This window comes from Photinus pyralis, unplaced genomic scaffold (assembly GCF_008802855.1).
Source record: "Photinus pyralis isolate 1611_PpyrPB1 unplaced genomic scaffold, Ppyr1.3 Ppyr1.4_LG1, whole genome shotgun sequence".
Lineage (NCBI taxonomy): Eukaryota > Metazoa > Arthropoda > Insecta > Coleoptera > Lampyridae > Photinus > Photinus pyralis.
Genome location: NW_022170249.1, coordinates 32,424,253 through 32,439,617, shown reverse-complemented (window position 1 = coordinate 32,439,617; position 15,365 = coordinate 32,424,253). Strand labels below are relative to the sequence as shown.

Below are 15,365 nucleotides of genomic sequence, written 5' to 3'. Positions count from 1 at the left end.
CCTGGTAACGGCACCTAAGAAGGCTAGATCTGGCTATGCACAGATGACTAATTTAGAGTCTACAAGAGGAGCCCACTGGCTCCGTGGCGCACTAATAGAGTCAATTAATCTACGTGTCCTTCGCTTATATATAGTTTAAAAGAAAACATAAAAATACCCTATTACCTACTCCTTATGTTCTTAAAATTATGTAAGCTTTTGCAATGTTTTGCTACAAGACCTGGAACTGAACTGAGACATGAGGTGGTTTTGGTCCGCATGTATCCAATAACAATTGGAGCGAATTATTTTTTTGCATTTTTTCGTAGGCATCACTAATACCTCTTTTTTTGTTTCAGGTGAGTACTGCTGTTAAAAGTTTTACTTAAACGGAGGTAGGTTCCATTTATTCCAAGATCTAACACCACTTAATCCACTTTATGGGCGATAATTGACCCTTCCCCAGGACTGTTTCGGAATACGTTTAATCACGAATGAATGTATGCCATAATGATCTAGTGCAAGGATGCTCGGATTGCAACCAGGTGGCTCGGGTTCGATTCTTTGCATGAAAAGTTTTTTTTTATAAATTTTTTCACAAAAATGCGTATCTCAATTCAGTGGAGTTGGATATTAGGTTGTTTGTTGGTTTAAGATTGTCTTCTGATATTTTTTGAAAAGCAAAGTGGTATAAAAATGCTGATAACGCGTCTGTTATTTACTAATTACGACCCGGGAATACCCTGGAGATCCGGCCTAAGGCGACTTCGACACCTGATTTTGAATTGTACGTTAACAACAATTTTTATGCGTATAGTGTCATTCAATGTATCTTATAATACCTTCAAAGAGTTTTTATGAGCCCTCAAGCTTTTTTCTCAGAAAGTTGAAATGGACTTTACAGCCTTTTAGTGATCTTTAGACTCCAATAGGAGTTATGAGGTTTTTAAAGTCTTTAAGAGTATTTAATAATCTTTAACGCTGTTTGATATCTGAATTGTGAATCTTTAAAACCCCATTACAAAGTTTAAGGGTCTCTAAGAGCCTTTAAAGATCTGCAGTAGATTCTAAAACATTTAAGAGCTTTTATGAGCTGCTAAAGGTTTTCTCTTCAAGAATTTTTAATGGTCTCTACAGCCTTTTTGGTGCCCTTTAGATACTCTAACCGGAGTTTAAGGCCTTAAGAGTGTTAGTATTGAAGAATCTTCAAGACTCTCCACAGTGTTTAAGGGTCTCTAAGGGCATTTAAGGATCATAAATGAACCTTTAAAGGTCGTCAATAATTTGTATAACATGTAATATTGTATGAGCCCTCAAAGATTTTCTACGGTTTTTTACAGTATTTTAGTGACATTTAAGCCTGGTTGAACCAGCCCAACTTAATTTCTCCTTACAACATTCGTATTTGTTTGTTAAAAGTGACGTTTTCATTTCTGCAGTAGATATGGATGTCGATGCGGTTGGTAGAAAGTGTGGAAAGCATATGTACACCTTGACAGTCTAATTAATATTTTATTGAATGTGCAGAAGGCGGTCAATTTAAAACAACCAATCACGTCGTAGTGCACGCAGCGTTGCCATGTTAACTTCAATCTCAGTCGAGCTAATGATTATCGATTGTGCTGCAATGCTACTCCATTAAGGCTCATTAAGGCGGGCTTTACTATCAGCTCAGCTTAGATAAGACGGGTTCTTAGTCAACGTTACCACGGCGTAACTCGACGACGTAGAACCGAATCGTACAACTCTCTTGCGGAACCTGGACTAAGAAAATCCTATTTTCACTTGAGATTTACTTGAGTACGTTATCAAGGCCGATATCGGGCTACTTTGGCCTACTTTTATGGGTTGTGCCAAGTTCAAGGTCATTCTTTAGTATCTCATTTGCCCTCTGTGCATGTCCCAAGGTCACTGAGGGTTAAATACCGGGAAATATCACTGAAAATCAAATGATAGGGTTGTCTAAACTCAAAGCAATGTCACTGAAGGTCATTCGGTCGTGGTTGTTGTCCAAACTAAAAACCAATGTTACTGGAAGGTCATAGACGTCGGCTCGTTATGAACTCAATATCACTAAAGGTCATAGACGTGGATACGCACCTAAAAATGTACTTACTTAGAGACATGGAAACGAAACAGGTAACTGGTGACTGATCACAAGTGAAGAGACAGAACGGAGGCTGTTTTTTATGAGTTGTTTATTTGAAAGTTGTTAATTGGGAAACGGTTTATTAGAAAGCTTCCGTTTGACCGTTGCTTTTAATTCAGGAAGGAACTCTTCGCCTTCAGTGACGTTTACGAGTCATCGAGTTCCAAATCACGATGGCGATCGAGAGAAATGTGGATTCTTGACATACACCCACGAACTAGCAGACATTCGTGGAAACTTGCTCTACTGTTTTTTGCTTTCCGCGAATTACTGCCTAAAACGCGATTACACTACGGTAGGTACCCCCCTCTCTAATCACTGTCTCTCCTACTGACGATATTTTGAATTGCATCGACGAAATCCATTTCGCCAGGGTCCCACAGAAGTCCCTGTTTCCCAATCAGCTTTCAAGTAAACAGCTTCCCAATAAATAGCTTTCAATACACCACTCATAAAAAACAACTCCGGTTCTGTCTCGTTACGTGTTAGCAGTTACCAGTTACCTGTTCAATTTCAATTTCTTTAATAAGTACATTTTTAGGTACATATACCCACGTCCTTGACCTTCAGTAATATTGGTTTTTAGTTTAGACAACCTCATCGTTTGACCTTCAGTTACAATGACTGTAAGTTATTACTGTAATCTGAAATTCAAGCGAAGTTCCCAGGAAGGGTGCCGTGTTCTGTAATGGGACTTACAATTGTTGATAAAGATCTTCGGGTTCGTATTTCTATTTGTTAAATTTCTCTTACAACTTCTTTGTCTTTCGTGGTTAGCGCGTTGTGACCTGCCTTTTTTACTTTGACTTCCTAGGCTAACTCAGATAAAAGGGTTAAGAATAGGAAATAATGTAATTATTTTTTTTACTGAGGTTATATCTGGAGATATTACGCAACTTCAATGTGAGCGTGCTTTTGAAACACAATCTGGTTCTGGTTTTGCAGAGGAAACGTCGCTTTTCTGGAACGCAATCGTCTGGTTCGCACGGAAAGTCCTTTTGCCAAATGTATCCGTAAGAATGTCAGTGTGCTAGAGGCTGCAGGTTTACCTCAATTGTTACATGAAATGTGTTTATTTGTAAAAGTTGATTCAGTTTTAAGATTGCCGGATGTTGCGATAGAAGTTGCGCTTATCGCAAAAAGGTAATTAATATATAAACAGATGGTCAGAGGTGCGCGCTTTAGATAAGAGTTGTACGTATTTTAACAAAATAATAAGGAAGTGGAAACGGACATGACAAAGAGAGAGAAAAGGAAGTTTTTTTAACCGGTTGCTTTTTCGCCTTTGGCCGTTTATGGGAAGTCGGGTTTTTGCTCGGGGCATATTGGAGTTTTCGGATTGTACGTGAATTCAAAGTGTTGGGTGTGTTTCTTAAATTACAATTGTGTTTATATAACGTCAGTTTGTGGCACACTGCAATATATTTAGTTGTTTGCATTATAAAGCGCATTTTAATTGCGTAGGGATACATCTGACAGAAATCTCAAATAATTAGAAAAAAACATCATTTAGGCATACAGTGTATTAGCAAATATAATTAGAATTTAAAAATATTATAAACCAGCTACCTTTTTGTGGCAGGTACCCTACCTATGGAATTTAGTTCTAAACAAGTTTTTTGTACTCAACACTTATTAGGACTCAGCTATGAACATGGATAAACAGAAGGTAAACGATGAATAGATCTATAACTTAATTACCACAATCAAATAAAAGGCACTTATTGTAGAAGGATCCTTTCACCTGACACGAATTTTCATCATTGTTAATAAGAAATCATTATTCTTAGCACTACCGTTAATTACATCTTTATTAATCTTTCTCGTAAATAAATTAATTCCCTTTAAATAATAATTTGGAGCGCTCGTGCAATGAACGGCAATTTTTAATATTTTCATATCTTCCATCAAAAAAGACCTTCACTTTTATTTTAAATGAGTTCTGCTGTAACAAAGCAACAAAAGTAGCCTACCAGTTACTAATTAATACCGAAATTTTTAATTGGAATCGATAGTTGTCATGCTAAATGGAAACAAACTTCGATTACCTAAAGAAATCTTATTAACCTATTAATTATGACATTTTATAATTGCCACTTTCATCACCGCCACCGCACGAAACTCAATTTTTTTTTCGTCAAAAACCCACGCGTTTTTTCAATAAAATTTAAACGTTAGTCTATTTCTACTCAATTAAAATCCTTGGCATTAGATCTAACCGATATACGGTTGAAATTCTAATCGGCGATCTTGGTACAATTATTGTTAATCAATAAATAAAATTATACAAATGGCGTGCCGTGCCACTATTTTAAAAATGTTTGGAAGGGAAAATGTATCTATTTTTCTAAATATGTGATTTTTGCTAATTACTAAGTCATCCATTTGTCCTTGGTCTTAAATCCTTCCACGAAGGGTGCTGGAAAACACTCAATAATGAGAAAAAATCTGGACCACGAGGCCTAGGCTTCAGTGCCTAACTACTCAAGTATAATAAATCGTAATGGCATTTCGAAACTATGTAGGAAGTGTGTTGTCTCCGATAAGAACTGCCAGTAACAAATAAAGTTTCTAAATGAAAGAAGGCTTCAAGATGTTTAAGGCGGCATTACAATAATAATTCAATTTAAACCCTCATTTTCGATAGAATACAAGTAGTAATGGAAAAGGTGGTCGTCGAAATAGGTAAGAGGGAATCTCATTGTAATTCAGCCCGCACTTCTTACACGTCATTTCCCCGTGTTAGTCGCTCTTGCTCGACTAAACATGCCATCAACCCGCACCAAATACTTATCCTAATTTACATCAACAGGATTAGTTTTCTTGACAAAATACAAACTATGTGGGAGCATTCAAGTAAAAAGATAACAAATTCGTATAACCATTTTGTATATACATACAATTAAATTAGTTACATCTCTCCTCACACTTATTTTGTGTTCGTTTTCAAGCACTTGAAGCAAATGCAAGTTTAAATTGGATTACGCCCATTATAGATATAAACCATTGTTTTCGGTATGAATGTTCGAGCGTTAACAGTCATGGTTTTCCAAATACTATACTTCCTTCTTATTCATTTTAGCATTTGCAATATTGACTGAAAATTAATTAATAAACGAGTTGCAAAACTACTACTATAGGGGCAATTAATTAAGTTTTGAGATAATCGAGATGATCGTCTTGCATAGGCCTAGAGTAGTTGCTATAGTGAACATTGCACTCTTCCATAAATACATTCCAAGACGTGGGGGAAATCACAGACAAAATTTTGTACATCAACCAAATCCATGGATATCCTTTGCCATCCACAGGATATCTGACAGTCCTTTGGAAATCCGTTGAAATCTTCCAGAATATAATATCAACGATTCAAATTTTTTGGGGTACCCAAAGGAATCAATGTATGTTAACGCACGAAAAATTCTTGTGCTCTCTGCTTACGTTGCTACAGCAAACACTTATCATCGTTTCGTCATCAATTTCGTTGAGAAAAAGGCAAAACGTATCCTGGAATTCTTTGAGATAAGTAACATATACCTTGAAGGTGTGTCAGACGGTCTTAATTTTTATCTTGAGAGGGAGGGCCCACAGAGATGCTGTTTTGAAAAGTAAAACGTGCATTCCGACATTCCTTTTTTGAGATATTCACACTTGAAGTGTTTACCACACCGTCGGATGTGCTTGATGTCCACATCTATCATTTTCCATTTGTGAGCACCGTCTTCCAACACTCTGTTTCCGAGATCCTCACATTTTAAATCTGCCCCCTCACATGTTTGACATATGCGATTAGTTTGCTTATCTTAGAAAGAGATGGCATTAAAGTTTTTCGGTTTTTCTTGTATCAGGAACCCGATCGATTGACCATGACAAACATTTATTCGGAAAAACAGGAAACAAAATTAAAACAAAATCCCTGAATGCAAAAAAAGCTCACAACGCTTGTTTGAACATAATACCACACACGCAAGCGGCCGATAATTAAAAATAAAAAAATTACAGTTTTTTTTATAATAATGCAAAATGGTCGTAAAAGGGTTGCGGTAGCGCACTTTAACAAGAACAAAAAACACTCGCTGCCAGTTCCAGAAAAGTTCACTTCTTCTTTAATAAACTGAACTCAATAACTCGAACTAGCTTGATAAATAAGATGAAACATTTTTGGTGGCTGCTCGAACGGTAGAAACTTTTAACTTTCACTAAACAGACAACTGTTTCGTTTACTCACACTCGAACTAACTTTTTCTGACGTGACCATAACTTAAATCTTTTTATTGATTGCTGAACTTCTTCTGTACACTATTTCGAAACCGACGAACTGCATCTTCAACAAAACAACTAGGGCAGAACGCCGGAGATTTAGCGTAACAAATTTACACGTTCCATTTACTGTCGCGAAAATTAACAGCTAGCAGCAGTAATCTTGTTTTTACATTGTATCCAACACCGCTTACGCTATAAAATAATCTCCTTCTTCAGTATTTTCACCGCCAACCACTAGACCTCAGAACGCCAGCTTTGAAGGTACGCGTCTCCACTTACGCCAAAATAACGCGTAACTTGTAAAACACCCGCATCTTTTAATAACGATAAGAACACGTGCGTTAATTATATTTTGTCCGATAAGAACTCCTTATCGCAAAAGACCAGATGTCCCTACATTTTAATACGCAACTTTACGTTTTACAATTAAATACACAAATCTAAATAAACAATTTAGATAGGCGAAAAAATTTAAACAAGAATTGCCCAATTACAAACAATTCCAACCCTTAATAAATTGAAATATTGTCATATATACAGGATGTCTCGTTATTATTTTTAGTGTTTAGACCAAAATAACATCTACATGAGGTTGTTTACTTTTACACAACACAATATATAGTGAGAAGGGTCATTTTCGGGCACTTTTTCAAAATTTTGTGGTTGAAATATTTGGGCGAATGCTACTTACGTTTCCGACTGTGTAGTACCTGGAGCTGAAAGCTTTGGGGCATGGGAACTGCCGATTGTGTGAGAATTTCTGGTCAATGTAGGTTCGAAGTATCGGTCATTTTGGAGGTATTTGACGGGAAGAATTTCATTTTGGTAAGAACAGTTAGTGGAAAATCACCGACGGTAAAGATTTTTTTGTAATATTTTTGATTTGCGCGACTAGGCATTTCAATCCTAGAAAGGTAACTACCGTTATAAGTTTTTCCCAAAAAGTGGACGTTTTTCAAAGAGGAATAAGCTCAAAATCAATAGGTCTCACCACCGAGACGCCACAGCCGTAAACAATGTGTAGTAATGAAACGTATGTTTCTTTGTATACCAAAGATTCTATCGTCTTAACAAGGAAAAGTCCGAAAACGGCAACCACGCGAACGACACCGTAACAGGATTTTCGTGTGGATTTCTTAACGAGGACTTAAAAAAAATGTTGTTTGGGGTAAACAATACTAAGGAAAAGTAAAATGCGCTTTCTCGGTACCAGAATTGTGTACAATCTTCTTTAATTAATGTTAGTTTGATATTCGTGTAGTTCAAGGTGCACTTTTTACTACTGAGGGTGATTCAAATTCGTGACTCACCATCGGGATCTCCATAGCGGTGAGAGATACACCGCAGGTTAATGGGGGCAAAGTTCTTCCTTTTTGTGATTAAAAAACCCCTTTTGAAATTTTTGGAAAATCTTAAAAAATAATTGAGATATCACCGAAGAACTGAAAATGTCACATTTCGTTTTCATTTTCCCTAGTTTTTTAGATATTTTTTTGACTTTTACTTTACCCAGGATAAAAGATATAGAGCCGGGAATCAACATTGAAGTATTTTGCCAAATTTTTCGTACATTAACTATATGATAAAAAAAAGTCGTACAATTACACGTAGAATTAAAAATCAAAATCAAATGTACCTTTTTAGCGCCCTACTTTGTAAACGCATGTAATTGAAAGTATTTCTAAAATGTAGAGAATATTCAATCATATAATAATACAAAAGCACTCTATCGAAAAATCTTATCTTCAAGGTATTAAGTTACTCCGCGCAATCGTTCGCTCAGACTCACCCTGTACACAACCACTGCCCCATTAAATTCAGAGACTTTTTTGGTTCTGGTGATACTCTGATAAGAAAAGAAAGGCTATGAATAGAGAAAAGTGGAAATGGTAAAATAGAGACATCATCAAATGATGTCGGTCGGTGGAATCAATACTTCAAATGCGAATATCTCAAGAACTAAGTGTCGGAAAAATATACTTACAAAGGGGAATACCTCTGCAGTGTGCCTCGAAAATTCTACCCTAGTTAGTAAACACATTTATTTTTTAATAAAAATCAATTCTTGGTCTTCCGAGTTCATTCATTAAGACGATTTCGGTTCGCCTGTCATTTTTCTGCATTTGGGCTCGAGTGAGAAGCGCAAGCGTTTAACTACATCCATTTCGATGTTTCCTTTTCAGCTAGTTGTTTGATTTCTCGCTCATTGTTCATTTACTAAAGCGTATTTTCTTTTAGCGTGTACATTTTATAAGAAAATACAACCAATAAATCAAGATTCACTATGTTTTGCTTTCCTGTTTTTAGACTTCTCCTTTATGAGGCGAAGGAAAAAAGCGGCATCTGAGGCATTATTAACGAGGTTTTAGCGAGTTCAAAATTTTGCGATGTCTGTCCGTCTGTCTGTTAGCAGGTGGATTCTTGAACAAATTTGTAGATCGGAGTTCGTGAATTAGCCATGTTGACCAAAAAATAAGGAAGGCCCTTTTGACATCTGCGTTAGTTATGAACCGAATTGTATGAAATTCAAAATGAGCATATAATATGCAATGCTCATTGCTATATTGGTTTACACATTATTATTCAATACAAGAATAACTCAACTGAAGGATCCGTGAGGGTTGTCTAGTACGTACACGATTTTTAAGAAGTTTATTAAGAATCAATGCAATTGCTTATGTGCATAATTTACTTTTTATGCAACTATTTTAGGAATAACTATTTTCGTCTCTAAAAAGGGCGAAGAAAATGTGATTTTCCACTCTAGTGAGGAAAGTAAAAAACAATTGCTGTCGTTAATCTTAATAATGACATTTTAAATTGAAACATACTCGTATCTACATTGCTATGTGTGAAACTTCATTATTGCATACGATAATTTTTCAATTCGCTATGGTCATGCATGTGCCAAACTTTGAACTCGAGTTGAAAAACTCCACTTTCTTCTCTAGTTGTACAAATAACTATTTTTCGTATAGATGCAGTAAAACACAAAAAATATCGACCCCAAGAAAAGATATTTTACGGATAATCAAAACAAAAATAGTGGAACAAGTAAGTACTTACACAAAACTTTACATTTTTGTCTACTTGTATGCTTAAATTTTGATGTGTGGATTAGAATGTCACGTCCAGCAGCGAATTTTTATACGTATTGCACTGGTACCGATCGCATTTAATTCCTTCATTTTGTGCTTAATCCTGGCGCAACCCCCTAATTAACCGCCGCGAGTGTCTATCCGTATTCTACCCGATAACAATAACAATATGTTATGAGAACGGATTAAACTAACAGATCGATCAGGGTTATATTTTAAAAGCACCTACGAAAGTGTATTCAATGCTCGTCTTCCTGCGTAGGTATATACATTTTTCTAAGATCGGTTTGTGGGGATGCAAGTTACTTTTCCCAATCGAATCCTGCGCCACCATTGAGCTGTTAATCTCGAAGTAGGTAGAGGCTGTTATTGTAATAAATGATTGTTAGGTGTAAGAGTGATTTATGTGTAACGTTTTATGAGAAATATTAGTTCTGGAGCACGATAAAATCTGCACTGGGCCAAGCCAAGCTAGTTAAAACGATAGCATCAGTTTCATACAGGCCAAATAGCTCGATCTCTAAAAACGATAAGGACATGGGCGCGCGCGGGGAAGGTTGAGCGATGCATGCTACTGATAAGAGTCGGGCCAGGCGTTATCACTGCTCATCAATCAGTCAGTAACTGATAAACAAACTCCGCTTGAACGCTGGGGGACCGCTTATCAGACTCGACGGTTTCAATCTATAAAGTCTGGCTTGTTGGAAATTGCGTTCTTCTGTTGTTGGATCCGATCTTCAAATGAAAGAACTCCACTGTTTACGTGTGCCTGGATTTAATTTATTTTTTGCCCATCTTATTTTTGTTACAATAGCTGTTTCTTTAGTGCTCTTCTCGCTGATACAAATCTTAACGTCCTACAGATAATGCCATATTCCCTGCCTCCTTAAACTACCTTCAAAATTTCGTTAATATACGAATTTACATTTAATCGATAGTTTTTATTTAACAATTCTTAGCATGAACCTTAATGAGACGATTTTGTAAAAGATTACGAGTCATTAGCATAGGAATTTATTTCTCACAAAGAAACCTATCTCGCAAATAAACTAAAACTTGTAGAAACTTTTCCAACTTTCTTTATCATTTAAATGCTCGCCGTTAAAATAACGGGCAACGAAAATTTTTAATCAAATTCTTTTTTTAAATTGGACCTGTATCCTAGCTAGCTAGCTGCCCACCCACCTACCTACCTACTTTTAAACGAATTTTTTTATGAAAAATACGGAGTACGATAACACTTCTCATCACAATGAGGCCAAGACAGACAAGTGTAGATTGTAGATATGACGGTACCGGCTGACTGTAATGTAAAACGTAGAATAAGATTCGCAGGATAAGATCATACGGCTGATAATAAAGCGATGGTACATATCAGTAAATGGAAGGCGATGCTATCTGATTTCCGTTGAATTTAGTTGATGTTGCAAAGGATTGCCTTTGTACACATTCGTCAACTTCAGACGTGAAAGTATAAATATTTTATCCCCTACTGCTTTAAAATGCTACAGTAACGGAGACGAATCACCTTGTTTCAATGAACAAAAAGTATGTGCCATATTTAGACATCATTTTAGGATCATAATGACAAACTGAACAAAACAATCGTTTAATTATAAATACAATTCATGTCAATCCGACTAGACTATTCCAATAGGTAAAAGTGCTGAGTTGAGAAGCCAAAAGGCAAACCTTCAAAACAGTGAATCCTATTCTCAATCATCAATTACTGTGAAGTTCCAAATTATTGTGACTATTTCTGTAAGTTTTGAGCTCATTTTATGGTAATAACTGCGAAAAATTGTGTAATGATTTATACCTCCAGTTTTTTTAGAAGACGTTACAGTATCAGAAATAACATTTTCTTACCGTATAGAATTTCTTTTTTTTTTGCTTCATTGTTGTGAGAATGTAGTTAGGGTTGTTTTAGGAAACGTTGGAATTTTATAAAATACGAAAGAAAAGGAAAAAAAATTTGATTCGGCTTAAAAAAGCACCAAATATATCGGTAGTCCTTTTTTTAGTCAATGTCATCGTATAGGTTGGTATAAATGCGCCGCATTTTAAGACTTCGCTGGCGCGAGTTTATTTTGTACAAATTCCGTCGAAAAGGGGGCATTTTTTTAAGTTTGTGTCTTCATTTTTTCGGTGTAAACATTCGGTTTTGGATACTGTGTGCTATTTCGTTTCGTTCCATGATATTGATATAGGATGACTCGCTCTGTCTCTTTTAATCGAGCTTTTAATCGTACACCAATTCTTTATCATTTACTTACATAAATAAGAAAGTTGCGTTTTCCGCACGCGCAGTAGTACCTACGATTTTTGGGCATGCGTTTTATTTGCTTTACTTAGTTAGTTAGCTAAGTAAGTAAGTTAGGTTAGGTCGAAATGCAGAGTTAGGTTGGGTTAGGTCTAGACGGCGCAATACGATTTTTGTGAATGCATTTTGTTTGTTTTCATTAGCCGTTAGGGGGACCTACGATAGAAATTTCGTTCAAATTGCATAAATAAGAAAGTTACCCTTTACGCATGCACAGTAGGATTTCGGCACATGCATTTTACGACACTTCGATTCTAAAACGTGGTCGATTGATATAGGAGACAAAAAAATCGCTTCGTTCTAATCGTCGTCATTTTCGAAGAAACGGAAAAATATGACAAAAATCCTTTCTAAGGGCAATAGGTGGGGGGGGGGGGGGTAACCCGAATGTAGATGTCTACCCAATCTCACGCGTGTATAGGACTGTTGACACATTGCTCGGCTTCGCCTCGCACATTAAAACACACGAAGAGCACACATTCGCCGCTTCGCCTCGACCATTTACACACATCGCCGTCGATTCTACGGTTATAGAACGCTCCCGAGCGACATGGGAATCCAATGTCAAAAACGGCATTGTTCTAACCTCCATCGTTTCCGAATAAACGCCAAAATTGCAATCTGTAAGCGATATTGGGGTTGGTGGAGAGAGGGGAGGGGGGCGACCCGACACCTCGAAAGAGCAATCGTACTGCCAAGCCAACTCAGAAAACCGCAACTCGGTACGTTCTCCCGCTACGGCGTTTTAACACTTTTAACTTTACCTCTACGCAGCGAATGGGGATGGGGGATGCGAGCTCAAATCGCCGTAGATTCTAGAACGCGACCGATCGATATACGAATGCAACGTAAGAAACGGTATCGTTGTAGCCCTCGTCGTTTCCGAATAAACACCAAAATATGAGAAGTGGGAGTGCAACTTCTCATCAATGTGAGGGTGGGGGCGGGAGGGGGATGCGACCCGTGGATTTTGAAGCGGAGTCAATCTATAAAGCTGACGCACAAAACCGGAACTCGATATGTTTCCCCGTTCGCCCGCTACGGCCTCCTAACTTTGCCTTTGCGCGGTGAGGGGGTGCGATGGCGTAAAATGGCTCGTTGGAAACACCGCGAGGTCTTTTTTTGCTGGTCTTGCAATGATCACTTGATACCCGTGTGAAAGCAGCAACCAAAGGTAGCAAGCCATTTTTCCGACGTTGGCCGAAGATGATGTCACACAGTCAAAACCACATTACGAAATAGTGACGTCACGGTTGAAATGCCTGCTTACGCAGTGACGTCAGCATTTCATTGACTAACTACCACAGACTCCATAAAGCCCTAACAAGTATAAATTGTGCACAACTTTTGTGCAGATAAAGCGCATTTTTTTAAACCGAAAGAGCTTAACAAATGGTTGAGTTATAAGGCAGTAGCATTCTATCTGTGTTTACTTTTTTGGTAGATGATTAATTGGGAGGAGGTTCTTTACACATAAACATTTAAAGGCCGCCTGGAATACATTCAAAATCCTCCGACATATTTGCACTGAAAGCTTTGACATATCCAATAGATCTCGTCTGACGTTCCACTTGCCTTTTATGAGTACCCTCTTCCGAGACTTCGGTGTCAAGGTATTTGCTTCGAGTTCACCAATAGATATGTCTCGTTCAGTCCATTCATTTTGCCTTTGAGAGTAGTTTCCTCCGACAACCCATTTTCTTAAAGTTTTTACATGACCAAGGGAATTCATTTGTTCACCATAAGGGGTCGAGGAGAAGGACTATGGTTAGTAGAACTGAATTCCTCTCGTTGAGACCTTTCATTAGAGTAGCATGAAGGATAAAACCAGTTTCCCCCCCCCCCCTCCCTCGGGACCCGTCATCCATTAATCTCAAAAAAGAGGTGCGCGGGAAAGTAATAGTTTGTACAAACCAATTTATTTTGATGAAACCATTCATTAGAATATCATGAAGGGTAGAACGTGTGTTTAGCCCCCCCCCCCCCCAAATTGGTTTCAAAAACAACATCTCAGAAAATAATTTATGGGGCACGCCTCTAAAGTATAGGTTACCTATTGCAAAAAAATCCAGGACTCTGAGACCATTCCCCTACAAGTAGTTCGAAACGGCAGAAGTGGGTCCGGACGAACGGACAAAACAATATCACATATTTTTAACACTTAAAAAAATGCGCTAAAAATAACAGAGAGTTGCTAGGAATCTGTTTTCCACTTGTAATTTGTACAACCTTCTCCAAAAACACAGTAGCAACTTTACTCAATAAAACTTTCACGGGCATACTAAACAACAAATCATCAAAGACAGCGGGTTGCTTGTAAACTCCACTTTACAATACTTTTACCAACAAATAAATGCAAATTGCATCTCTTCCAAATTATAAGGGAAGTTCCAGTGGCGTACCAAGTGACTAATCGTCATTGTCAAGTTTTCAAACACTTTTCCCAGAACTGCAGCTGGGTTGCTGGCATTTTGTTTTTTAATTCTATTTAGTTGCTCCTTTACCAAGAAGAAAGTGAAATTTGCATCCCTTGCAATAATTGGATGTTCCTGTCATCAGTCACAAAAGTTGCTCCTACTTCGTTTCTACATTTGGACGCGTCGGTGTATATGTAGGTGTAGTGGGGGATAGGGTATTTGGTGGACTGAATGAAAGCGGGTGTTAAAAATATCACAATACACATATGATTTCGAGGAAAGGAGAGTATTGAAGCGGAGAAATTAATGAGCAATATATCTTAGTATCTTAGTGTTGGTTCGTTAGGGTTGCAGAAAACTTTTGCTATACGGTTAGTTACAAATGTGCCAGTAGCTATTCTTATGGCGGTGTTATGGATTGCATCAAGTGTTTTTAGCCTGTAGGGTTTTGCTGGTGGATAGATTATTGATCCGTAATCGATTTGAGAACAGATTAGTGTTCTATATAGAGTCGTTTTCAGACAATAGTAGTTTGATGTTCTCAAACAGGTATCTACCTCGTTCAGATTCCATTGAAGGATATTGAATTTAGTAGGTAGACTGAGTGGAGTGGATGGATCCTGCGTCAGTGCATTTGAGAGTTTATTCTTTATTCTGGTAAAGCGATTTTTTATACTTTTGTTGTTCAGGTTACGGGGATAGTTTTTATTTCCGTCTTGGATTTGATTTTTGACTGGTTTCAGATGTTCTTCAAGAATGTGTGCCACATTGGAGTGACTTTGCGATACCTTGTATTTCTTGCTTGTCCGATTGGATTTTTTAAAAGATTCTGGGCTTTTGGGTTCTTGCTGTGTAGTATTTGGGTGATACGTGAAGACAGCAGCACTTTTTTTAGTGTTTTATTTACTTCCAGATACTTGTCTTTTTAATCCTTTGTTGGGTTGAGGATCGTGGGTCAGTGTTACACTCATTAGGGAACAAGTTGCATATTATTCGGTATCAGTGTTATATTGTTCGCGTGTATTGGCGATATTTTTCTGGATTTTTGTGAGAATGGTGTTGCTCTGATTTCCTGTGTGGACGTCTACATTCCGATCTGCCGAGTTAATCGTGCCAGCAGGGCTGTATATATAAGC

The 15,365-nt window shown here is 37.4% G+C and overlaps 1 protein-coding gene across 1 annotated transcript in view; it reads left to right on the top strand.

The window, feature by feature from the left end:
- The window catches only part of LOC116159346 (zinc finger protein ush), a 170,214-nt gene that overhangs the window by 31,752 nt on the left and 123,097 nt on the right, over window positions 1-15,365 (top strand). The window lies entirely within an intron of this gene.